This window comes from Centroberyx gerrardi, chromosome 1, assembly GCF_048128805.1.
Source record: "Centroberyx gerrardi isolate f3 chromosome 1, fCenGer3.hap1.cur.20231027, whole genome shotgun sequence".
Classification (NCBI taxonomy): Eukaryota; Metazoa; Chordata; class Actinopteri; order Beryciformes; family Berycidae; genus Centroberyx; species Centroberyx gerrardi.
This window is the reverse complement of record NC_135997.1, coordinates 16,141,301-16,167,193: the sequence shown is the minus strand read 5'-3', so window position 1 is coordinate 16,167,193 and position 25,893 is coordinate 16,141,301. Positions and strand designations below refer to the sequence as shown.

The 25,893-nt window shown below is 45.7% G+C and overlaps 1 protein-coding gene across 3 annotated transcripts in view; it reads left to right on the top strand.

The window, feature by feature from the left end:
* The window catches only part of zfhx3b (zinc finger homeobox 3b), a 148,315-nt gene that overhangs the window by 8,053 nt on the left and 114,369 nt on the right, over window positions 1–25,893 (top strand). Inside the window, exon 1 of one of the 3 annotated variants that reach the window (XM_078286063.1) lies at window positions 20,471–20,510. The exons of the other annotated variants lie outside the window; for them this stretch is intronic. The gene's annotated coding sequence lies outside the window, so the exon portion shown is untranslated. Of the gene's footprint in view, window positions 1–20,470; window positions 20,511–25,893 lie in introns of those variants that run through there. 3 annotated transcript variants of the gene reach the window in all.

The window sequence follows — 25,893 nt, the reverse complement described above, 5'->3', positions numbered from 1 at the left end:
GGCCTCTAAGTGCTGTAGCCTCCCTAGCCCTCTGATGGCAGCTCTCTACCGGGCTTCTGCCGCTATCTTTCCCTTTTTTTCCACTAACACGTGCATGTGTACGCACACACACACTCACAGAGACAAACACACGTACGTACATACATACACATTCATTTTCAAATGGTAACCCACTTCTATTACTCATGCAGCTTAGGCCATTTTTGGTTTTCTACTGCTGTGAGATTAAGCCAACAAGTGAAATGTAATTTTTTTTTTTTGTTAGCCAGTGCATGCAAATCACATACTAAATACTTATGGTTATTTTAGTTTATTTATTTTCACTTTAGCCTAATTTTGGTGATTTGCATACAAACATACAAAATACAAATTATCAGAATTTTTATGCATTGAAGTAGCTAATAGCATCTAATAGATGTGAATAAGAAAGTGCCAACAGTTCTCAAAAAATCATGTTCAAAGATGCTTATACATTTAATTATTTACAGTGAATTTTTTTTTTCTTATAGCTACACATAGCTTTCCATACAATAGAAAGGTATTGCGTATTGTGGTGGTGTGTGTGTGTGTGTGTGTGTGTGTCTGTCTGTCTGTCTGTCTCTGTGTGTATGCCAGTAAATGTCAAGGCCGATCCCCACCACCTCCATCACCTCACTGTTATAACTGCTCAATGAATGATACAGCATTGGTTACTGCAATACTGTATCTATGCACTGTTATATTCCTTTGCATTTTTTTCACAGTTGTATTAGTAGCAATGATAATAAAAAATATTGTGCATAGTAATATTATTTTCCAGTTTGGGAATGCATTATTATAACGCATAGTGTTGGTGGTATTCTGTCTGATTGCACAGATGATTGTTTATGCCTGAGTCCCACCTTTGCAGACATTGTAATTAAAAGAAGATATACTGCATGTGTGTCTGTCGCTATCCTATCTCATCTCGTCAAAGAAGCATCTAGTTGTTAGAGTGGGCATGTCAAAGGATTTATGAAAGATTTCTGATTGGCTGAATTATAATTGGCACTGTCACGAGTGTAAACTATTTATGCCAGGTGTCATACAGACTGCATTAAATGTTACACCACACTGCAATTAAATCAACACTTCCTCAAAGCCACAATATTGCACCTCTACATTAATCTGAACGGTGTCTCTCTGTCTTGTGTGCCTCTGTCTCCCCCCCTTTCCTCTCCTACTCCGCTCTCGCTCCTCCCAAAACATGCTTGGTTTTCTCTCTCGGTCTCACTGTACCTAAAACAAACGCTCTTTCTCATTTTCCCTGTGTTAAATGAACAAACATGAGGACCTCAGTGCCTCATAATAAATTGATTAGAGAGAAGCAGACTCCCACACAGCAACACCGAAAACTGAAGATGTACAATGTGTGTGTGTGTGTGTGTGTGTTTGTGTTTGGCCTGAGGAGGAGGAGACTCTCTCTGTCTCTCACACACACACACACACACACATCAACACACGTACTAAAAATGTATATTTATCCAGTTTAATGGCAGCCTTACTGCCTGTCTGCTTGTCTCCACACTTCCACCTCTCTGGAAAGCTATGTTCTAACCGCTGTATTGTGACTGGTAGCTGATGCCTCATGACAGCGGCAGAGCCGTGGCCTTTACATATTCGACACAGAGCCCTCTGCGACCGTTTGGTTTTCATTCGGACGTTCAGTGGCCCCGGCACAGAGATTTGGACTGGGCTGCAGGGGGTGGGGCGGGTCCCGTGGGACTGACACAGGGCTAGACGGCCGTGACAGACCGGTGACCTCGGCTTTGTGACGTCATTTGCCTCGTCTGGTCGCCATGGCATTCATTTTCCCTTCTGTTTAATGAATGAAGATGGGGGCCCAGGCTAGTTTATGCGGCTATTGGCAATGTTCTGTTGAATACTGAGGCCCCCAGTTGAAACAAAAGAAAGCACCATTTATAGGGATTATTTGCGTTTCAAACATCCCTTCTATTACCTTGCAGCATCTTGTCATGTTGTAATCATCCTGTGGTATGACTGCAAGTCTGTCACACTTATACAGTACATAGGTTAAGAAAATGTGCCATTTTCCCCTCTTTTTCCAGCAGACCTGGCAAATTGACTTTTTTGTTTGTCAGGTATTAACAATTAATTAATTAATAGCAAACGAACATTACTGTGTGGAGCAGGAAAACAAAACACAGCGTGACCTCACGTAGGAAGTCAGCCTAAGAGCTGGGCTTGACACTCACGCTGACTTTTTCCCCACTCCTTACATGCCAAGTGCCAATTCTTTGACTGGAAATGCTCTATACTTCCTCTCTTCTGCCACTTTTTTACTCTCCCTAGGCAGTGTTTAAGCAACCTTTCCTTCAGAGCGGTTCCAAATCACCTGCGGTTGATCGCAATGTACGAAATTGCCACATAGATTAGGTTTACTAATTTGTGCAGCATCTCCTCTGAAGCTCCAGTGTTGTCCCGTCAACTCAGGCAAGGTGTGTATCTGTATTAGTGGGAGGATGGTGGTAAAATTGGCTGCTCTTATTGCCTGCTTTTCGTTGGAGCCAGGTGTTTCCTCGTGTTGGGTCATGCCCTGGTGGGGAACAACAGGCCACATGGCAGGTGAGAACTAAGCTTTCAGTGCTAGCGGATAGCTTGCTGTGCTGCGGTCTTCCTGTGCCATAAGCAAGGCTCAGAGGGCTCTTGCAAACAGAGTAGACTGGTACAGTTGCACTCTAGGCTGCGGATTAACACAGGAAGTGGCCCTTGTATGGTGCTGGAGCTCTGTGGATCTTCTCTTGTCCTCCTAGCAGCACCAGGAGCAGAGCAAGTGTGTAGATGACACAGCCTTTGTTTACACTGGAGAGAATATGGGTGGGAGGAGGGGGAGAAAGAGGGAGGTGGTGGTCAGGGTTGGGGGAGGGAAGGGGATGGGGGTACACAGACACCAGTCTCATCACTTCCTTCCGTTCTATAGTTGTTTTTTTTTCTTTTTTCATGAATCACCATTGTCATAACAACAGTGCAGACAGAAAAGGAAGTGTAGAAAGGGAAAAAAGGCCCCATACAAAAGCATTGTTCCAACAGTATGCATGGAAATAACTAGAACGGTTGAAAGTGTTAAAGCAGTAGTGTGTTTTCTGTTGAATGTAAAGCCTTGTTTAAATGTGCGCTTTCTGTCTCTCTAATCTATGCCCCAACCACAGCGCTCCCCTCTCCTTTTCCTCTGTCAGGGTGCATTAAAACGCCTGTTTGTTTTGACCCTGATCAAGACAGAACATACATTTCTCACACTCTGCAGACCTCAGGCTTCCTCAGGACAATTCTGTGTGTGTGCGCATGTGAACATATCTATGTGAGCTCTTTCCTCTCTTCCACACAGAATTGCTATGTAGAAAAAACACCAGTCTGACACCTGCACCCCCTTTCTTGTTAAGCCTCAGTCCTGTGGTCAGGGTAAAATGTACTTTCTCATGACAGATGCCTCTGTGGGCCTTCAACAGGAAGCCTGGCTACACTGTTTCACAATCTATCTAGAAACAAGAACTGAGTACCCACACTATGGTGTGCTGCTGTCCACATTTTCTGTAATGGGTGCCAGCTTGCCTGTAGTGGGTACAAGCACAAGGCAGAGGGAGGGAGGGGGGGGGGGGGGGGTACCCCAGCATAAGTGGACCCCTGAGACCCCCTGGAGGGGTAGAGGTGTGGCGAACGTCTGTTTTGGGCATGGCTTGTGTCAGCGTGTTTAGCGCTTGCCTGTGAGGGCATTTATATGCAAATGCTAAACAACCTATTGGGGTGGCTAATTACAGTGGGGCCTTTGTGTGTGCCAGGCAGTGAGAAGCAGGGAGTTTCTAACACGCTAGGCCTGGACTTCCCCTGCTTGTTTACTCATTGTCTTTCCTTATTACCCCCTCATTGACACTCCCCTTTTGTGTGGCTGTGCCGTTTGCCTGCATGCTGGCTCCTCCCCGTGTGGTGCTGGAGTTAATGTAGTAGATTAAAGAGGCAGCACTCTGGCCCTGTTTACTTCCTCTTTCATCTGGTGGCCCAGCTCTGCTCTACTCTGCACCCATCCCTCATGGAGCTCTCTCTCTCTCTCTCTTAGCCACCGCCCATTCAGGAAGGATTCAGCCTCATAGTACTCTCTCTCCTACAACTAATGCTCAGCTAATTACTTTGGGTGATAAAAATGCATTTAGGTCAGGTTCTAATGCAATGCAAATTTATGAGCAGGCAGAAGCAAATATTAACTTGTGGAGTCACTGATAGACATTGGCTGGGGACAAAGGTACACCTCTCTTAACTGACAGATGTGATGGTTTCTCTCTGTGCTTTGGTGTCGCTTGTGTGTTCCCTCCGTTGTCAGGGGTCAGAGGACGGTGACAGCAGCATACAGTGAGATTTCTCAGACAGTAGAGGCTCCTACTAGAGGGCCGTAAAGAGATGGGCCTGCTTGTGAGATACAGTCATAGTGAAACCCCTACACTAAGATAGTCCTTTTTATCTCATATTCTATAGCACTATATAATCAGAAATATGAATGGAACCTTTTCCACGTCTTGTTATTGCCAAAATGTATATATATTTATAGTAATGAAAGGATAACTGAATCCTGTTTCATGGTTATAAGAATATTATGAATGTGAAAAAGCTCTTAATAAATAAGTCAAATGTTTCTAGTCAAATGTTTATATATTATACATATGTCAAAGATAGTATACATATATACATATATATATATATATATATATATATATATATATATATATATATATATATATAGAATCATTTGACTTATTTATGAGAGCTTTCTCACTTTATTACATTAAGAAATTAAATTAAAAAAATTGGAATTGCTTTGTTGTCCTAACCTCATGGCATCAGCCGTTTGTTCAGATTTACAGAGTAGAGGTGAAAAGTTGGTATTTTACAGACCCAGAAAATTTCACAAAGTTGTTCCTTTGTTGTTGTCTGTCATGCTTTAGTAGAGGCAGCACTGGAAGCTGTCAAATCTTTGTGACCTCCTTAACTCCTTAATAAAAAGGATGGATGGCTGATAGGCAGTCATGGCCAGACCAGTGAGGGTAGCAGGGGTGATGGTCGCTCACCTAGTCAAACTCACACCTATAGTCTATTCTCTATGCCCGATGCCCAGGTCTGGCTGGTCAATGGTGTGACTGCTTTATGACAGGCCACAGAAGTGTCTCTCACTCACTTTCTCTCTCTCTCTCTCTCTCTCTCTAAAATGACAGTGGTGCTGCAAGTAATTAGGATTGATAGAATTATGAAAGGAGCTAGAGATGTAAACAACACGTACAAGCTGTAGGAGGGACAGGATATGTAGGGAGGTATTCCTAGTCTTGTGATGAAGTGGCAGTGGGCTTGGACAGAGTTTGAGGCTGGCCAGATCCCTCCTGTTTTGAAGACAAAGATTGACCTCTCCAAAGTTGGGGCAGCTGGATTAGCTGTAGTTCTCATACTGTTGTTTTTGTCTCTGCAGATGATTGGGTCTTTCCTCTGCTGTTGTTTCATCCGCATTAACAACCAACTTGCAGCGTTACCTCATTCATTATTCTGGATAAACTGCATTCATTGGAGAAGTCTGTGGGTGTTTGCGAGCATGTGTGTTGGTGTGTGTATGTCTTACTGTCCATCTGCCCCCTCTATATTCCGAAAGACTACTGAATAAACAGCCATATCAGACTGGCCCTGCTGCATTCCTGGGAAATGATTTGTCTTTTGCTAAGACAAAGAGAGAGGAAGAGAGATCTGGTTTGGTGTTGCGTCTCTCTCTCCATTTTACCACTTGAGTTTCACTGCCATGTTCCATGGGTTGCCACCACCTGTGCCCCTTACTACGCCAATTACACCCCCACCTCTCTCTCTGACACACACACACACACATACACATACACACACTGACACACATACATAGTTGGCTGGCCGAGGAAGCCAGGCTGGATCAAAGGCCGTGTGTGAGGGAGCCAGGGCACCTCGTAGAAAACAGCTGCTCCTTGCTGTCTCTGCCTCTCACCCCGGCCTGACAGCAGCCAGAAATATGAGGCCTCTCCGGACCTCTGTCCTGGGAAAAAAGGACAGGCCAGCACACATACAATCAGAAAAGCTTTTGTCTCTGCTCTCTCTCTCTCGCTCTCTCTCTCTCACTCTCTCACTCAGACACACAAAGAAGAAAGAAAGCCGTTTGTCTCTGCTCATTCACTTGCTCAGCCGCAAATACAAATAGAAATCTTCGTTTCACATATACACTCTCTCTTCCACTCTCACAAAACCATTAAATTATCACATGCTTGATTTCTCTTTATTGTCTGTTTTGTAAAACTCTTTCATTAGCTGTTTTAGTCAATTTGGTGCGATTTCCCTGTCAATCTTACTCTGCGTTTGCCTTTCTCTCCACTTCTCCCCGGCCCTCGACTATTCTGCCTGGCTCTTTCTCTGAGCCGGTCTGTCCTCAACACTGTCTGTGGGTGCTTTTCTTCTCCTTTACTCTTGTCTCCCCCTTTTCTCGCCACATGTCTGGGATTTCTCTCCCTCTGCTCTGCTTCTCCGGTGTGTTCAGACTCTGACAGAGTTGAGAAAGGCATTCAGCTCCCTAATCCGGGCTCCCTCCATCAGGAATGCTAATGCGTGTGATTGTGTGACCCGCCGAAGCCCGGCAACATCTGCAGGAGCCTATGGCGAGGGCCCCCCCCCCTCCACCCCTGCCTTTGAGCGCTCACTCGCTGCCATTATTTCATTGTTTCACTTCACGCCTGTGACTGGGCGGTGCAGTTAACCCTCTGCTGCTCAGGCCAGGCTAGCTCCAGTCCTGCACACAGGGCCGGAGGGGTACTGAGGAGGGGTGTAGGGGTTTGGGACAGCCCTTTCCCAGGACAGGCCTCCCTGCCTGCCCATCTGGACCCCTACACACAGCTCTACCCCACACACTGTTTACTCATGCATTCCACTACTTAGTCAATGTGTCTGTGTGTGTGTCTGTGTGTGTCTGTGTATCTGTATACACGTGTGTGTTCATGCAGTCTAAATTTGGTCACTTGTGTGTTAAGGCATAATTGTAGGAATTATCCTCTGTATCCCACTGTTGGACATTTCTAAATGAGCAGCTTTTTCTGGGACATCAGGAAAGGGAAACTTGCCTTTGATAGGATGAGATCTGAAGGGATGGTGGTGTTAGCCAATAAAAACCCGTTATTAGATTTTCACCCGCCCCCTTGCCAGGTATTTGAGTTGAAAGAAATTATTGTTTGGATTGTGTCCGTTTTCAAAAAGATGAATTACTGGTAAAGCGCAACTGACAAAGTGAATCTGTGTCAAGCTGGAGCGGTGCTGATTGAATTACCCTTCTCCCCAGTCCTGGCTACATTCCTGCATATGTACTCGAGCTACACCGTGCTATAGACAAGCATAGGAATAGATTGGATTTCTGTGTCTTTCTTCATTCACGTCCTCGCATTAAGCTATTAAAGCTTTGTGATGTTAGACCTGTCAGACCTCGGGCCCTGCCCTCTTTCTCTGTGCGGGGTCCCAATGGCCTAGAAGCAGGTATATATCCTCCACCCATTACTGTAATGGTTGTAGTTTCAGGCTCTCATAAGGAGCTTTTAGATCAGAAGGAATTCCAGGCAAAAAATAACAATTTATTTTCTGTGTGCAGTCATACTTGTGCAGGATTATACATCAAATCTGTCTTTCCCACAGTGTCCCGTTTCCCCCAGACTGATATAATTATACATAAGGATGTGTATGGTTATAGTTTTATACCGCCACACATTGTATTGTATTATAGAATTAAGCTCATATTAGCTAGTGTTCATGACCTGCCTTTGGAGAAGGTTGGCACACATACAAGGAGGTTAGGTGTCCCTGCTCATGGGTGCTTCAGTGGTAATGTGTTGGTGACAGGGATGAAAGAAGCAATTAAACCAGCAACCTTTGCCTACTAAGCAGCCTGAAAGCCCAGACTGTAAAAAAAAATGAACCTAGTGAACCACCTTCAACGGTAGCAAGGTTGCAGTACACCTGAAAAAAGACCCACAGCCACAGTAACGGTTAATGAATTTCAGCATGTGCAGTAGCCCACACAAAACAAGAGAGAGAATCTAATATGCCTGATGTAAGTATAATACAAGAAGTTTCACCTGATCTAATTTGTGGTGAGATAATTTGCTAGTTCATAAGTAGATATGTAACTACAAACTGTTAAATTGTCAATATGTTACAGGATTTCAACACAGCTCGTAAGAGAAGTCAACTGCTATCGCACATTGGGAGTCATCTTTTTGTAGAGAGCTGTAATATCTGTGGTAACCACTAGGGTTCCACATTCAGAGACCAGTCCCTGATCCTGGAACAAATACACAGACACCCACGAACACACATACACCGTTAATGTTGGAACAATGATTTTGGCCATTGCTATCAAAGCCATGATTAATCATTACATTTGTGCAAAGCAGGGGCGCTGTTACCATGGGGACACCAAATGATCCACACTGCTTTGCATATCAACAGAAAAGTTTACAATCGCTGTACAACACTGGGTGGTGGCTTGAAGTGCTGCAGGCACTCCACCGAGCCGACCCTCTGGCTCTTCCCCTGACCTCTCTCATCCGACTCTCAACGGGCTGTTTTTAGTGAGCTGAAACAGATTAACAGCCTTCAAACAAAGTTCTCCACCACTAATCAAATGAGTTTTAACAGCTAGTTTTAATTCAGACAAGATAAAAAAGTGATGAATTATTGGAGTACTTTCAGTACTTAAGATAGTCCATTTACATTTATTTTCTTTGTTATCGGATACGCCTTGATCATATTGTTCTGATCTGACTTACAAAACCTTAAATTTATGTCCTTCATTTCTCAAATGAGACAGTCTCCCAGACCTGTCCATGTGCTTTTTAATGTCCTCATAAGTCAGTCTTATGCTGTTCTCCACTGTTCTGTGTGATTTTGCTTGTTCCCTGCTAAAACGATTTAAAGTGAATATGAGCCATAAGGGAATATAAGTGGTCCTGCCATACCAGTTCCCATGACGGCTCATTGAAACCGGGGATGGGAGGATGTCCTCCATTTTTAAGATCAGACCTCATGCCTCAACAGGCCTGCCGCGGCCTCATTGACATCTACAACAACACGCTGCTCTGGCATTATCATCTACTGTATTATGTACACATACTCACCACTGACATTGTTTCATCTATACATTCCATCTACATTATGTGTCTCATCAATACAGTAGATCGATGTTTGATTTAAATAACTGCAGATTATAGCTCCCCCATTCCTTTGTTTACAGACATGTTTCAGGGTTTTCTAGACTGTTTAAAAGGAATGGGCTCTACAGAGCCAAATTGGATCTGGGTATGTAAATACTGCTCTGATGTTTAATGAGAAACAAAGTTAGCTAATTATAGCAGCTCTGAGAAACATGAGGAGGACAGTGGGAAATGTTTCCATCACTCCCTAGCTCTATAGATTACTGCCTAATTGCCTCAATCGAATCAGGCGGAGACATTAGCCAGCGAGGCAGGGAGTGAGAGAGAGAAACATAAGGATGGGGCTGATTACACATATCCGTCGGTGGCTCTTTAGATAATCCAGCAGGGCCGGTGACTCTGGTCCTCTGACATAGCATGAGCCTGTCTGTCTTCCTTAGTTTGTGCATCTCCCATATTCCGCTCCCCTCCCCCCGCACAGTTATGAAGGTGAGGATAGCAGGGCACTGTATTCTCTCTTGCCACGCCAACCAGCTGCAGAGGTGATTCATACTCCCATGCGGAAGTTTTTCAGCTATAATTACATGTAATTCCGACACATGTTTATGCCTGATTTTACCAGACAGCTACTCTGCTAATGACAAAGTAGCACATAACATCCTCCCAAACATTTGTTACAACAATATTTTTCTACCTTATTATTGTATGTTAGTATTTTAAACACTAGGTGGGAAACATACAGTGCTATTTAGGCTGACCTATTCAGTAGCTGGGAGAATAGTTTCTCTCTTTTTACAATATACTGTGTGTTATCTACTCTATCTGATATCAGGAGTGAAAGAGAAGGAATGAAACTGAAGACAAATGGCACAATGAAATGTGAGTGTTTTTGAGAATGTCCTGAACAGACAGTGGCTGTGAAGCCCAGCTTGTCTTTCCTCTCATTTATTTCTGTCTCAGTGGAAATGGGTGAAGGGGGGAGGAAAAGGACTTGTTTACTTTGCTTCTGTTAATTCCTCTAATTCCTCTAAATGGTGGTGCAGGAATAAAAATGAGCCTTTAGAGCATTACTTTTAAATGTCTGTCCTGCTTATGTTTTGTAGGCAGAGTGGGGGGAATAAGAAGCCCCATTGGATCCGTTTCGTCCTCAGAGCGCAGTGATATTGAGGTCAGCTGTCCAAAATGATCTCATGTTAAGGAATCGGCGAGTCAGCAGGGTCAGAGCAGAACCGCCATGACGACACTTTCTCCACGGTGATAACACTGCCCTCCTTCCTCCCCCCTTCACTTCCTCTGCATGGGAACAGACGAGAAGAGAGGGAGTCTGAACTGTGTCTGTGCCCTTTTACACTGAAGGGGAATGCTACTGCCTCTGTCTTCTCACAGAGCCAGCCTCTGAAATCAGGTGAAGATGGTCCCGGTAAAGATTAATTGGATCTTTACAGTTCTGACGATCCAGAGCTGCATGGCTAATCCTTCCCTCTTCTTTAATCCTAAACAAACATCTGAACTGCCGAAAATAGCCAATTGAAAATAGCCGTTTCCTGGATGTCATGGTGGTGCAAACTGGTGCCTGAACAATCCTTCCCTCTGTTTCCCAGGCAGAATGCCATGGAGCATGGCGTAGGAACTGCGTTTAGGAATTCGCAGTGTGGGGAACCCAGAGCCCAGCAGATTCCTCTTCAACAGTTCCGTTGGGAAAGCAGGCACTGTAAACAGATAATGGCGCTCATGCAGAAAGGACCGGAAGTGGGAGGTCTCATTTGTCCAGACATTTAGCAGGGGCACTCTGGGTGCGAATCTTTGGAAAGTCATGTGGGAGTGAGTGGGTGGGCATTTTGCTTTAATGTTGCTGTTCAATAACATTCCAACCTCTCCCTGCCAATGGATTCCACTGTACATAGATTTGGCTGTACGGATAAAATGCCAACAGTTGACTTGTCAGCTGTCGACCAGAATATTGTAAAAGCTTATTGAGCAGAGCAGAGCCTCAGCAGTGTGTTTGTGTGTGTACTCTCAGGTCAGATGTCCATGTGCGCTGGGCTCGAGTGACCATCTGTCTGAAGTGAATGTATCGCTCATATCTCTTTTCTACCCTAAAATCAGTCACATACTACCTGGCTCTTCCACTTTCTCACACTAATTCTCACCCTCTCTCTCTCTCTCTCTCTCTCTCTGTCTGTCTCTCTCTCTCTCACACACACACACACATGTGCCCATAATTTATGGCTGCCGGGTCCTTGATCAATTGATAGCAGGGAATCCTTTGGTAAATAGAGTTTTAGACACATTGCCAATAGACCTGGGCTATTGATTGGAGTGTAAATTAAAAACTTAATCAGGTCTCTGAGATAAGATTTATCTCCGCCCCAAGCAAATTACAGGGCTGACTTGGAGACGAGGAGGCAGGCCGGCGGGCAGATGAGCACTGCCCCCTCGGTGGGTGCCAAGGCTGGGGATGGCTACGATTCAGGTTCCTGTGTCCGTTTCTCTGCAGGTGCTCCTCCTCCAACACTTGTAGGCTTACTTCCTACTTGTGGAACAGACCAGGAAGACTTTCAGTATTGAAATAATGGATGAAGGCTTTAGTAGTCCTTAGTTAGAACAAGACTGGCTTAGAGTAATACAGTATTAGCCGTTTGGTGGACACGTTTATCCAGTGTGCCTTACAGCTCCATGATGCATACGTTTTTACCATGGGCGATCCCAGCGGGAATTCGTTTTGTTTCTTTATCATTTTGTTCTGTTTAGCAGTTTGTCTCGTTCAATATTTTCAATATTTTCTGTCTTTCTCTCTCTCTCTCCCTCTCTCTCTCTCTCTCTCTCTCTCTCTCTCTCTAAATACTCTCTTTCATTGCCGCCTGTGATGAAATATGTAAATCATTACACCCAGCCTTTATTTCTTCAATAATATTCTCATCTTGTTGAGGTCATTTTACGCCACAGTAAATTCATGCACATTCATACACACATGCAATGTAGTCTATATTTTATATGTATTAAGACAATCCTTGGGATTGCACATTGATCAGTATATGGATTTCCACAGTAATTGCTGAGGGAAATTTTCTCTGTCTCTACTCTTCTTCATTATTAATATTGGGAAATGGGTATACATTCAAAATGTCTCTGAGTATAATTTCATCTTAGAAGAACGAGAGCACTCTTTATTCATCCCAGCTAATAGAGAGTAGCATGCGTACTGAGAACAGGGCTTTCTTCAGGTTTCACAGATAAGAAAGACACACTCACTAAGGATCCTGGGATGGGTACCTCACAGGTATCTGTCTGGATCTTTTAGTCGGTAATTAAAACATACATTTTTTTCTTGTGATTAAGGTTAGTATTAGGCTCCTCTCAGGGATTATAGCACTTCCATTATCTCTGATTATAGGCCTCATATACAGAAGGCATAGAAATGACATTGAGCCAGAGAGAGAGAGAGAGAGAAAGAGACAGACAGACAGAGAGAGAGACAGAGAGAGAGATGGAGAAACAGACCGTGTGAGCAGGTTACAAGTCCATTAGCAGATAACCAGTAAATATACATGGATATAATACCAATGTGCAGCCCACCCAGGACTATTGTATTGTTGTGAATGTGAATGTATGGACATAATTCTGGGTTTGTGAAGTGCTGGGTAAATGTTAAGAGGTCCCTAAAATAGCCAGGCTGCCAAAAAGAAGCCGGTGGCTATATAATGGTGGCCACCCTTTCTGTTTGTGTAGTTGTGGGGGAGGCTGAGAATGTCAGTAATAGGCTTTTTGCCTGATAAGCCCGGAAAATACTCGTTTAGTTAGTGAAAGTGCAGAGGGATCCTGGCCTGATAAACCCGCTGTTTCCCTCTGTAATACCCAACAGCTAAAATCAATAGTCGGGATAATTCTCCCGCTAGTCGTCCAGTCTCCTTTATCTGCAGCCTTCCTCAACCCATGTACATGGGGGCGGTGGTTAGGTAGTGTATGCCTCTGTGTATATTATAGGTTATATAGTTTATAGTTATATATAACTTTGCTATGTGTGCATGTTACCTGCATTTGTTTTGATCATGGTTCTTCAATGCCACCATCAATGGGCTTCGGACCACTACTGTCTAACGCTTACCATTTACCTTTGACTTTATACAACTGTTTTACTACCTAGTGTACCAGTGTCAGATGGGTACCCCACCTTGGCATGGAGTTCACTGGAGGTCAGGGTGATGGTCCTTTATGGTGTAAGGGCAATCAGGTCAGGTGTGTATGAGAGTGAGTGCATGTATAAATCTGGTGGGAGGAAGTGGCTGTCAGCACTAATTCAGCTCGGGTAAGAGCCCTGTGCTCTGTCAACACAAGCTCCGTGTCCTGACACAGGTGCTTGATTAGGCTTAAACATACAGCACAGTTAGCACCTCAGACACAGCCAGGGGACTGAAAGCTTCAGACAGGAGACAAGGGAGGTCTGTCATCCATTCAGAATGGGAGGTGCATGAGTTTGATCGGGCCTGTATAGACTATAGAGTACCCCTGCATCACAGCTCCCCTGTCCTACTTTGGCCAGTCTTATCGTCTCGCTGGCGGGCTCTCCCAGAGTTAGTTTCTGTGTAATCTCTCTGGCCATCACAGCACTGCCGTAAAATATGGCCTCAGGTATTAGCAGGCAGGGAGGTTAGCCTGCGACACCGTTACCTAAAGTGCAGTGTATTAAAAAGCAGTCAGGGCCCTGGATCACAGTATATCACAAGGGAGAGTCAGTGATAAGGCCTGCCTGCCCGCCCGCAGATCAATGAAGGTTACTGACATCATATCACAAAGTGAAAGCGAGTGCTGCACCCCTAGCTATTTATCAGCTGCGAATCAGACATGAAAGAGGTGGAGGGGAGAGAGGACGAGACAGGACACCACTCTTCCCCTCTGTTGGGGGCTCAGGCCCAGACTCCTCCTCTCCCCCCCGTCTCTGGCTCCTCCCCTGGGCTGCTGTGGCTCCCTGATGGCAGTAGCTAGCAGGCCGGGCGGCTACATGGAGGCAGCCGACTGCTGAGGCTGAATAACACTCCTGGAGTCAGGGAGATTGACATTGACAACTTTCTCTGATATATCAGCATGGGCAAGAGCAGATAATTATTCCCTCTTACATACCCCTTTCTCTCTCTCTCTGTCTCTCTCACCTCCTTCCCTTCTATCTCTGTAGGTCCTATACTCCTCGACTGTGCCAATATAAGTGATTCTATTTGGGTTTGTAACCCTAACCCAAGGCCCTTGATTACCTATTGAATTCATTTTTAATTGAGTATTTTGGTCATTGTTGTAGATATTGGATCATGGTCCCACACAGAACTATGGGTTTTGGTTGTTGTGGGAAAGGTTAGATAGACAGTCATAATCTCATTGATGAGACAAAAACAGGAGGCAGCTTCAACCCCTGTAGACTCATCTGTAACCCCCTTCTATTCTTTTTCTGTTTGCCTTTCCACAGCTTTATCTATTTATTACATTATATATGTCCCTATTCTCCTCACTTATGTGTGCATTAGTATGGTATTGAGCTGTGTGTGTGCGTGTATGCACTTTTCCGTGTTCGTACGCATGAGATCATGCTTACAGGTAGTGTATGAGTTCCATTTATCAGCTGCCTGGGGCACAATGTGGAGGATTTCCCCCAATGGGTTAGTGTGTAACTGCTCTGTCAATACATGCTTGTCAAGGCTGGGAGAGCGTGGGGGGGGGAAAGGCCCCTCACTCCAACGCACTGAAGCCACTTATTGAGCAGCCAATAGCTATTTACCTCTTGACGGAGGCAGGAGGAGAGGGGCCCAGCCCGGCAAGAGCAACTCTGTGGCTCAGTCCCCACTCTCAGGACCTCTCTGCGAGGCTCGCTTGCTCTGAACCAAGTCTATCCAGAGCCAGGAAGCAGAACCAGTGGCTCAGACGTGAGACAGGGAGGTCTGTGTTTATGTGGAGCAGGTTGTCCTCTCCTGGCTCCTGGTCTTTGCAGGTCCTGGCTGTGTGTGCAGCTTGCTGCTGTAAAGCCCTGCTTCCTCTCTGGAATCTCGGTGTTGACAGAGAGCATCTGGGCCCTGGGAGAGCTTCCAGCCTGCTGGGTCCTCACATGTACGCACACACACACATGCACGCACACACACACACACACACACACACACACACACACACACACACACACACACACACACACAGGGAGGGAGGGACGGAGGGAGAGAGAGAGAGACAGAGAGAGGGAGAGCGCTCACAGGTTTTAGTTAATATGTTCCATCTCTGTTCGTCCTTTCCAATAGTTGTAATGCCGTTGCTGTGCCCATGTACCTATCTCTCACCCTATCCCCTCAAGCACCTGAAGCTGGTGCTTTTTATGAATGGGTGTTTTGATGGGTGTTTCTTTTAAGCTCCCTTACTTTGATTCAACAAAGAAAAGAATGTTGTCAAGGAGGTGTTCGTCTCTCCTCCTCTCCTTTTGTTTTCTTAGAACTTCTTGCTCTGGTGAAAATCCCCCTCTTTTGTGGGCTATGTGGATCCCTGCGCGGTGTGTTGGAGTTTTGGGTCGCCTGTCGGGACATGTCCCATGTACCTGAGTCACAGAACGATGAGTTAACCCCTCACAACGCTCTAGAGGAAGAGCCAGCCAGATCATGCACAGATGGGGTTTAGCTAAGATCTAGAGCAGAAGGAAATGTTGCTTTGAGAATGAAAAGAAAATTGAAAATTAGCCCCTACAATGCAAAATGTACACCACACGCCCATCAGCTAAAGAGGCTCCCTCGCACAGCCACATTCTAAATGTATTTCATGTTTATTAAGTTGAAATGAGACGTCAATTCTGCACAATGAAAGCCATACAAGAGCAGCACCGCGAGATGTCCCGCTGTTAAAGGACAGCTGTCCAAACAAAGAGAGGGGAAAAAGAACAAGAAAAACACATTATATAAACATTTAACAACAGTTGCTCTGTAATCTGGTATTACTTCCACAAGCAAAGGAGGGGCCTGTGTCAGGCCAAAGTGAACTTGGATACTGTTGTGGCAGGAGGAAGCCAAGTGCTTTCGAGAGGTTAGCTCAAGATGTGAAGGTCTACAGACTCATCTTAATCCAGGAGGCTTGCACTTAATCGCTTTTGATGTGCATGTGAACATGAGCTGCTTCAACATTCCAGCCCTGACCATACCAAGTTCAGAGGACCAGGGCAAGGCTGAGGAGTGAGGGGGCAGGGGGTAGGGGGTGAAGGCAGTGGGGATAGTGTGGGGGGTGGCTTCAGCTTACACTAATTGGCTGCCAGGCTTGTCTATACTGCCTGGGGCAAAAGGAATACCCTGTCCCCCACCCCCAATGTCCTCCAACTGTCTCCTTCCCTACTGCCTATCTTTTCTCCAGACCCTCCTGTGTCCCTACAGTTTTATGTGTGTCTGTGAGTGTGTGTGTGTGTGTGTGTGTGTGTATGTGTATCTGTGCGCGCACGTGCGTGTGTGTGCTACACTATGTAAGCTGGCACGTTATTAAGGGGAATTCCAGTGAAAGAGAGAAGTTGAACAGAGAAGGGTCTGTCCCCTGGGCCTGTGGTGGGTGGCATCCTAACATTCTCCTTTGTGTGTGATTTGTGCCCACTGTGACCCTATGTGTCTCTGTGGTCCGGTCAGTGTTACATTACTGGCTCATGGCAAATAGGACTCCTATATGGAGCCTGAGAACCCCATCTGCCTGGAGTTCACTGAATTTATTGTGGAGGTTTGAGAGGAGACTTGGAACTGTTGTCAAGCCAGGCTTGGGAGGCTAAGTTAGAGGGATTTGGCTGAGGCGGGCTCGGGCTTCGCAGCCAGGCAGTCATCCAGAGTGACAGAGCACAAAGATGGAAGGGGAAAGGAGAGGGTAATAGGAGCAGGGGGGGATTAACAAATGAGGAGAAGTCATGACTTGGCATCTGTGAGTGTAATTCACACACACACACACACACGCACGCACATGCACACACACACACACACACCCTCGGTTGGTATAGAGAGGAGTAAAGGCTGGCATACTGGAACATCATGCCAAAGCAATGGAGTGAAGTGCAGGCAGTGCGTGTGCCTCTTCCTGTTTTGTCCCAGTGTGTGTGCTGTGGAGTGGTTCAGGTGCGGTTAATGTTGGCACCAGATCTTCAGGCCCGCGGCAATAAACAGCAGAGCAGGCAGGAGGCCAGATGCAACTCCACAAACTTTTAACCTCTCCCTCAGCTAATCCCTCGCCACACTAGTAACTCTTTCTTTTTTTAACTCATTCTTTCACCTCTCACTCGCTCTCTGTTCTTTATTTCTCCTCCCACTCCCTTCTCTCCTTCTTCTTCTCGCTCTCTCCTTTAGTCCCCCTCTCCTTTTAAGTGAAGTCAGTGTGCTGACCTCTAAATAAAGGCTGGAACACTACAGCTGTTACCAACTTCAAACAGCCACCGGCTCAGAGTGGAGCCTGTACGGGTGTTAGGGGGAGAAATAATGTGCCTATTAAAACTAACTTAGAGCCCTCTTTACTCTCAAGGCTCCCTGGGTCTAAGTTGACCACACCAAGCCATGCTTGAGACTTACTTTAGCTCAGCCTAGACAAGCCCAGTGCAGCCCAGTGTAAGATAAAGAACGAGCTAACACAAAGACACTGTTCACATTGACTCTGCAGTATCTGTATCAGTCCCACTCTTAGATACGATCTTCCCATGGTGGAGGGCTGTAACAAAGGGTCACCTACACTCCCTCACATCAGGCGCCAGTGCTTCTGGTCTTGTTACATCATGAGGCTGAACGTCACTTAATGTGGCCTCACGCAAAACTGATTAGGCCCCAAACTGTACACAACTGGCTAGCTCTCTACTAGACACCATATTTCTTCGTATTTCTTTTTCCTGGCAAGCACAATAGGTAAATGCACCAGGGATAAAGAACAGTAAGTTCATCGGTGCACAGTAAAAAGTTTTAAAACAAATGAATGTGTGCTGGTCACAGTTGTTATTAGTTAGATCGAGATCAGCGGAAAAAGTTAACCTCTGTATCCACGGAACAAGTTATGCTGAGAAAATCCAGGTCTGATTCACAATGAATCATCCATTTCAAGCCCATATTAAAGGAACCTATAAAAATAGAGCCCCTCTTTTATCCAAACACTCACAGAATGTCTATGATATAAAGACTGAGCCAGGACTAAACTGGAAAGCATCAGGCTTACTCAATCCTCCCACCCCCGTTTTAAATGTTTGTAGTCTCTTTTTTTTATAGGGGAAAGGCTGCATGATTTTATTTTCTGGATTTCATAGGTGATGAGTTTTCATTCCTTGACCTGTATTAACTTAAGTAACTTTTATTTAAGTCTTGTTTTTAATTCAAATTCTTTCTCTCTGTCTCTTGCTGTCTTGCTTCTTCAGAGAGTTGAGCCGCCTAAAAGGACTGCACAGCCTTTTCTTGGTTTTATGTGTTTCTTAGAGATGCCAGGGCCTATCAAAGCCCTTATTTACTTAGGACTTAAGCAGCATATAGAAATAGGCAATAAAAACATCACAAGGCAGTTGAGGTGCAACCAAATTTGTGTAAGACATTGTATTAAGTGTAATTCAAGAATAAAGTGGCCATGTTGTACTTTTGTAGTCAGCATTAATCTGTGTTCTGAACACCAAAATACTGTCCAGTGCTTGATTTAACTATGCTCTTATGTCTCTCTGTAGTTAACCACACTCTTTGCCTGCAAACCCAAATTAGATGGTGTAAGTTAGTTGTTATGACATCAGCATGGCCTCCTTGTAGCGTATTGGTTACCACTCATCTTTTTCCCGCATGTTGATGCTTGTGTTTATAGGCATTAATTTCTCCAGGTCCTCCTGTTTCTCTGTGTGTTTGTGTGCGTGTGTTTTTTTTTGTGTATGCGTATGCATGTTTGTGTTTGTGTTCGTATTTGTCCCCTGAGAAAAATAATTACAAGTTGTCGGGGCTATCATTATGAGCCTGGCTGTCCGGCCTTCCCCCTGACTCTGCATGGCTGCAATAGGTTAATTACACGTCTGATGTTGATGATGTCACCATGTTGGCGACTTTTCTCAGGCTTATGGACACAGACGTGCTTAAGCTGAGCTGGACTGGGTCGTGACACTCCCTGAGTTGTGACAGCCTCTTTAGGTTTAGCCCACTTGTCTCATCCCTATTTCTCCACTTGTAACTTCTTTCATGGAGGGGCCATGCCACCCCCATTGTCTCATCCCAGTCCTGGTCCTCTTCCCCAGATAGTCGTCTCTACCCGTGGCCCTCCTCCCTCCTCATGTTTAGTGTATGTCTCAGATTAAATTTATTAGTACTGTGGACGTGGTTATTTAACTGGCCTGCTGAAAAAGTAGATAAGGAACTCCAGAACTGTTTGGACAAGAATGGACTTGTGCCAAAAAGATGGAAGGGAAACAAAAAAAAACTATATGTGTGTGTGTGTTGTGTGTGACTCTTGTTAATCACATAATTTCCCACCTTGACCTCTGCTTTTGGCAATGTTTACACACAACACGGGATAGAGTTTTGAAAGTAGAAGAGGGTATTGAAAGATATAGGTTGCTCTTGTTTGGGAAGCGCTTGGCTCGTGTTATTGAGGCAGGAGAGGTAACACATAGAGTACATTCCAGGCTGGAGTAGGTGAATGAGCAAGCCTAGGAATGGACACCGAGGCAGTAACATTCCTTTTAGAACACCTGAGAGGTTAGGCGGATGGTGACTGCAAGCTAAGAGAATGCTGAGTGCAAATCTCTGTCGACATGCTGCGCCTCCTGCTCTGCTCCACCTGGGGAATGTGTTACCTAATGGGCCACAAAACTGCCTGGAGACCACAGCTCTCTTATCGGAGATATTAGATGACCCTGCAAAAAAACAGGAATCCATCATGAGGAATAAGACCCTTGTAGAAAAGTAGGATTGAAGGCTTTTCTCTTTTTCTGTGGACCGAAGGAAAGAATGGTAGGTAATGTTATCTTGTTCACAGTTACAAGAATCCTGCTTGCAGAGGCTATGGGTTTCAAGTTTCTAATATGTATATAAAGTTTCACTGCACAATGGATCTTTTGTCTAGAGCAAACTGAACACTCCCCCTCCTTCTTTTCCTCCCTCCTCTTGTAAAAAAAAATGCATTCATGTGCTTGTGGGGCTGTGAGGACTCAGGTTTCTGCTATCTTTGTGTGCCATGTCGTCACTCGCCCCCGCGAGCTGAAATGTGCATCTTGCACAGGCAGGCGCTCTGCCAGGGCCGCTTCCAGCCATGGATTAGGGAGAATCCAGGAAACAACGGGGTCCTGACAAAACAGCAGCATGACAGGTAACCGAAGTTGCGCTGGGGAGAGAGGAGGCAGACGATAATTACAGAGCTTTTTGTTTTCTGGGCACTTTTAGCTGGCTACTTAAGTGCCTGATCTGAAATCTGTGCCTTGTAATTACAGTAGTGGGCCCCATTAGGGCAGAGGTCTTGGTGGGGATTATTCTCCTTCTCTTCTTTCCTCAGTGTGTGTATGTGTGTGTGTGTTACAGCAGGACACCCCCTGCCCCCTGCGTCATACAGAAACACAGGCGGTCAGGGTGGAAGGAGGAGCAGGAATTAGCCTTCCTCCAGTCTGACTCTCATGTGTCCACAGACACATTCACACTCGCTGCCTGATCCTAGAGGCGAGCCACTGAGATGGCAGCGCCAGGACCTGTACTTAGTGTGTCTGCCTTTCCTTCTCCCTCCTCCCTCTCTCTCTCTCCCGCTCCATAATGCCCCCCCCCATCCCTCCTCCTCCTCCTCCTCCTCGTGCTGACGCTCAGAGATTTGTGTTGATTATGACAGGGTTGTCACAGTGATGAGTGTGCGGCGTGGCGTGTGTCATGTCGAGTTGACAGGGACTTTTGGCATGGTGTCTGTGGAGATGGGTTGTGGTTCCTGGCCAAGCTAGCCAGCTAGCCACCAGACCTGTGTGCCACCAGCTTGATGGAAGAATGCCAAGGCTTCTTACGGAGAGATTTGCCGGTGGATATCAGAGGGTAAACCTTCCATTGTCTTTGGCACATAAATGTATCATTGTGCCAACAAATGGAGAGAAAGAGAGAAACGGGGAGAGGGGGAGAGAGAGAGAGAGAGAGAAACCGAGTGGAACAGACATGGGGCTGGGGGGTGGGGGTCTAAAGCGGGTCAGCAGGGAAGGGCACATCAAACGCCTCCAACCTTTAGGCACAGAAACACAGATCCATCTATAGCAGTCAACCTGAGATAGATCCTGCCTCTTTAAGCTGCTAGCCCTCCTAATAGATTCTTAAGCACTGGCTTTAGTGCATGTTAAACCAGGATTACCCAATCAATTATGGTCAGTACAAACAAGGATTACTTAAAACAGTACATTTTTCTTGTTGAGAGGCTAAAAGCAGGGCAAATGGAGGGAGCAGCGCTGCTGTTGATGCGAAGAGCAGTCACGTTAAGGTCATGATGACCCCAGACATGGGCACCACAGGGCGGAGATAAATCCGCATATTTAGCTGATATGTTCAGGTCTTTGTAGATGATCCCCAGAAGTTCTTTTGCAAATGGTACTGCAGCAAGGTTAGCTCATCACACTTTTTACGACATAAAATTCTACATGACTAGATGCCAAATTGACAGTTTATTAAGTAGTGGTGTTTCTTGAAGTTCAAGTTAAATCCATGTATTTTGTGCATGTGCTGTATGTGTACAAGTAGGTGTTTCTGCCGCTGCCCAGCCATGGAGATTATGTGAAGAATAAGAGTATTTGAGTGGGTGTGGAGGACTGTGAGAGTTGATCAACCCTCGGTCTTAAAACTCACATACTCGCCCTTTTACTGAACTCGGCTTTTGTTTACATTTTAATCACAATCAACAGCTGTAACCTCCTTCACAATACCTAGCAAGTAAGGACATATATACTTGCCAAACCAGATCCCTGCACTCATGTGTGTCTGTGTTTACACATTTGCTCTCTCCAGAGTGAACCATCACACACCCCTTAGATGCCTAAAACACATGACCTTAGAAGCCAGCCTTTTATATCGCTAGGTTGCATATGATTGGTTGACGAGCTGTCTGTTATCTGTGAGCCAGAGCTATTGTGGTAGAGACCTGAGACTGCAGTGAGGAGATGTCATTAGTGAGGATATGCAATGGCTTTGAATGGGCCTGTGTGTCATCTTAACCTCTGCAGATGGGTCAGTCCTTTTTTAGAGAGGGCTCAGCGCCATGGAGAGTCCTGCAGGATCTTTCACAGTCAAAACTCTCTCTCTCTCTCTCTCTCTCTCTCTCATTCAGTTTTCCCCATGTTGTCAGTCAGTGGTGAGTGACTGGTGACTAACAGCCCTCTCCTGTGTAAAAGGTCAGCTGCCTCTTTGGAAAGAAAGAGTCAGCTGTCCTTTCGGAAAGCAACAGTTCCCAAAGCATTCAGTTTGTCAGTCAGTCAGTCAGTCAGTCAGCTAGTCCTAATCTGACTGTGTTCTTGATGGTGGAGCAGGACGGTGAGACATTGGGGTCTGGGTTTCTGTGTTTGGGGTTTGTGACTGAGTCAGGACTTCTCCACAGAACGATGCAGTTATAGAGCCAAGGCCAGGTGTGCTGTTCGCCTTGCCATGCCTGTGTGCTGCTGCCTTCTTCAAAAGCTGCTGTTTTCGAGGGCCTCTTCTAAGGACTTAATATGGCAAATTATGTTTATACACAAATTTAATTTCTCCAGGTGCCTTGGTTTGATTGATTGTGTGACAGAAAGAGGGTGTATGATACAGAGTGAGACAAGAGACTCCTTTTTCATCGAATGTGAATCAGATGTAAGCTAAGTGCATTCCCTACATACCATTTTGGTCATGTGAAAATACCTCGCCAAATAAGTAAATTCAAACATAAATCACACAAAACTGGTGAGAAAAGGTAACCCCCCCCCCTTCAAAAAAAAAAAGTGACTCTGTTTGTCCCCATTTTGAAATGAATCCTACTTAATTAAGAAGCAATGAGAGTCCACAGATAGCATTCCTTAATTAGCTTAAGCTGGCTGCTGTAACCAGATCCACTGCATTAATGACAACACAGCCCCTGTGAAAAGCATCATTGTTCTCCAGATAATTGTCCTTTTAGTTAACGCGGCAAGGGAAGAGCTCTCCTTGTTAGAGGAGCTGGCTGGGACCAAGGACAGCCGGAGGCAGGGAGGGGACCGGGACTGGTACTGGCCCTGTGCCCGTTGTGACAAGCCCACTTGTGCCCTCTGCTGAAATCCCCTTGGTATGCAGTGGAATTAGCTGTCCCCAGGGTGGGGCACCGGGGGGTTGGTCATTAATTATATACGCTGAATCTTAATGAATGAAGAGCAATCAATAAAATAAAGCAGATGTATGCAAATAGCATGCTGATTATGCTGCCTAATGACATGTTGTGTTGTTGCCAGGAAAGACCTGAGAAGAAAGGCATGGAAGGAGATGGAGATGTGAAATGAGTCAAAATGTCAGCCTTGTCCCATGTTGAACGCGTAAGCACGTATAGAAATAAACGTCGTAAATGATTTTACTGTATATTCATATCTGACTCTTAATAGCAGTTGACGTGAGCCGTGTTTGGGCTGTGAACCTGCACTGTTTCATTAGCTAGTTAGATTCTGTTTCAGATCTTATCGTTGTAGTTTTATGTTTCTCTGTGAGACAGGGCGCTGTGACTGTCAGCCAGGAAACGGTGTGAGACAGAGGGGGAGGGTGGGGTGGAGTGTAAGCAAAATAGGGTAAACTGCTGGAGTCTGAGGTGTAGGGGGGTTGCAGAGGCACTGCTGTAGGAGGGCTGATGAGGGCTGTAGGGGCAGGGAGGAGAGGCTGGTTCACCTGCTTGGATCTCTGCCCCTGCTCTGAGATCTCCATTGTATCCAGCCAGCCGGAGCTGTTAGAAACTCTATACCTGCCTTTAAGCAGAGAGGGAGGGCAGCCAAGAATTAACTGCTGCCTCATCCTGGCAGCCGCCAAGGATGCTGTCTGCCTCCATTCATGGCGAGCGTGAGAGGGGAAAGGAAGAAGGGAGGGAGGAAGAGAGAGGGGAGGGGAAAAGAAACAGTGCAGGCAATGTGTGTCACAAAAAACTATAACAAAAAAAAAAAATTGAGAAGGAAAGTGGGATTAACTGTAGGAAGAATAATGTATCCTGCCTGGGGTGTATATATGTGGAGATTTTGTCAGGAATAAAGACGATGCTAAAAGTACAATAGATAAACACACGTCTGCACTTCCTCAAAGAGAAAACAGCTAACATTAGCGAATAGTGTCAATTACAGGGCATTTCAGATTTTGGCACAGCTCTCTCTCTTTGTCTAGACTGTACCCTGATAAAGGGTGTTTTGTCCACTTATGTTTGGAAATGTCTGAACACAGTGCAGTTGCCATATGCCTGCAAAGGCTGCTGCTAGGAACCTCAGCAGCTGTATCACCAGATATTAGTCAGTGTGGACGGAGGTCTCATCTACACAGGAAAAATCGCAGATTTGTAACAGAATGGGTATTTACTGACAGCAAGGTTGACTGTCAGCCTGCATTATAGTAATGAAAGCCCAGCTCTTCCCATTGCTGGCTACTGACAACCCATACGTAATGTCTGCCATGGTTTATTACCTTGTGCCTGAGTAGGCCCAGGGTTTGATTACGCTCCCCCACGGTCTCCCCCAGCCTCCCTTCAGGACAGTGAAACCCAAGACCTAGGCACTTCGAGAGGCCAGGACAGTCCAAGGAGAGGCCAGAGAACAGGTGGTGACCCTGTGCAGCCTGGGAGTATATTATTGACCAGGGTCCAGCGTCCAGATTGATTGCTTTATTGTATTGCCATGAACCTCAGTGGCCGGAGACCTCTGGTTGACCCTGGCCGGACAGAGCGTCGCAGTGACCCTCACCTTAGCTAAAGAGTTATGTGGCTTTGACCTGCTCCCTAATGGGGAGGTCTTGACCCGCTCAGCCACTGGCCTGAGTACAGGGCTAATGCGGGCCTGTGCCTCTCCCCTCCCCAGTGTCAGCCTAGGTAATTTAGAGGCTGGGGGTAGGCCAGGGTCTTGCTGAGGGCACCTTGCTTTTGGACTGACTATGTGTCCTGATTCCCAGACCTTCCTCTGACCCGCCGGTGTTCATCGTGTCAGCAAGATGGGCCGAGCAAGGGAAAAATGCTAATTAATCTTCACCAAATTACACCAAAACGGTGGAAAATCAATACATCTCCATCAGATGTCCTCACCTCCAGCTAATGGTCAAGTGAGACGGCTCATGGTGAAGGGGATTGATGGTTCTTATATAACAATGCTGTGCTAAAAAGGACATTTATCACTAATGGATTCAAAAATGGGATGTAGAAAACTATATTGTATCCTTGATTAGTCTGTAGATAGGACTTTTCGGATAGCAAGTGGAACCTTACGCTGCCATGTGTGGAGCAGCAGTTTTCTGGGCTGGACGCCACAGCGACTAACCTCTCACCCTGTTTATACAGGGTGAGACAACAGGCAACACGGGGGAAACAGCTTCTACTCTGATACAGGCACACAGTCCCCCCACTTCCCCTTCCACTTAGCTGACAGACAGACTGACAGTCTGACAGGCAGGTTTTTCCTGTGCTCTACATACTTTTAGTTGTCAGTTGCAGCTTCTCATCAAGTGGCTTCTGACAAGCAGTGGAGTAGAGATTGGATAAAACATGCACTAAACAAGCTGGGTAA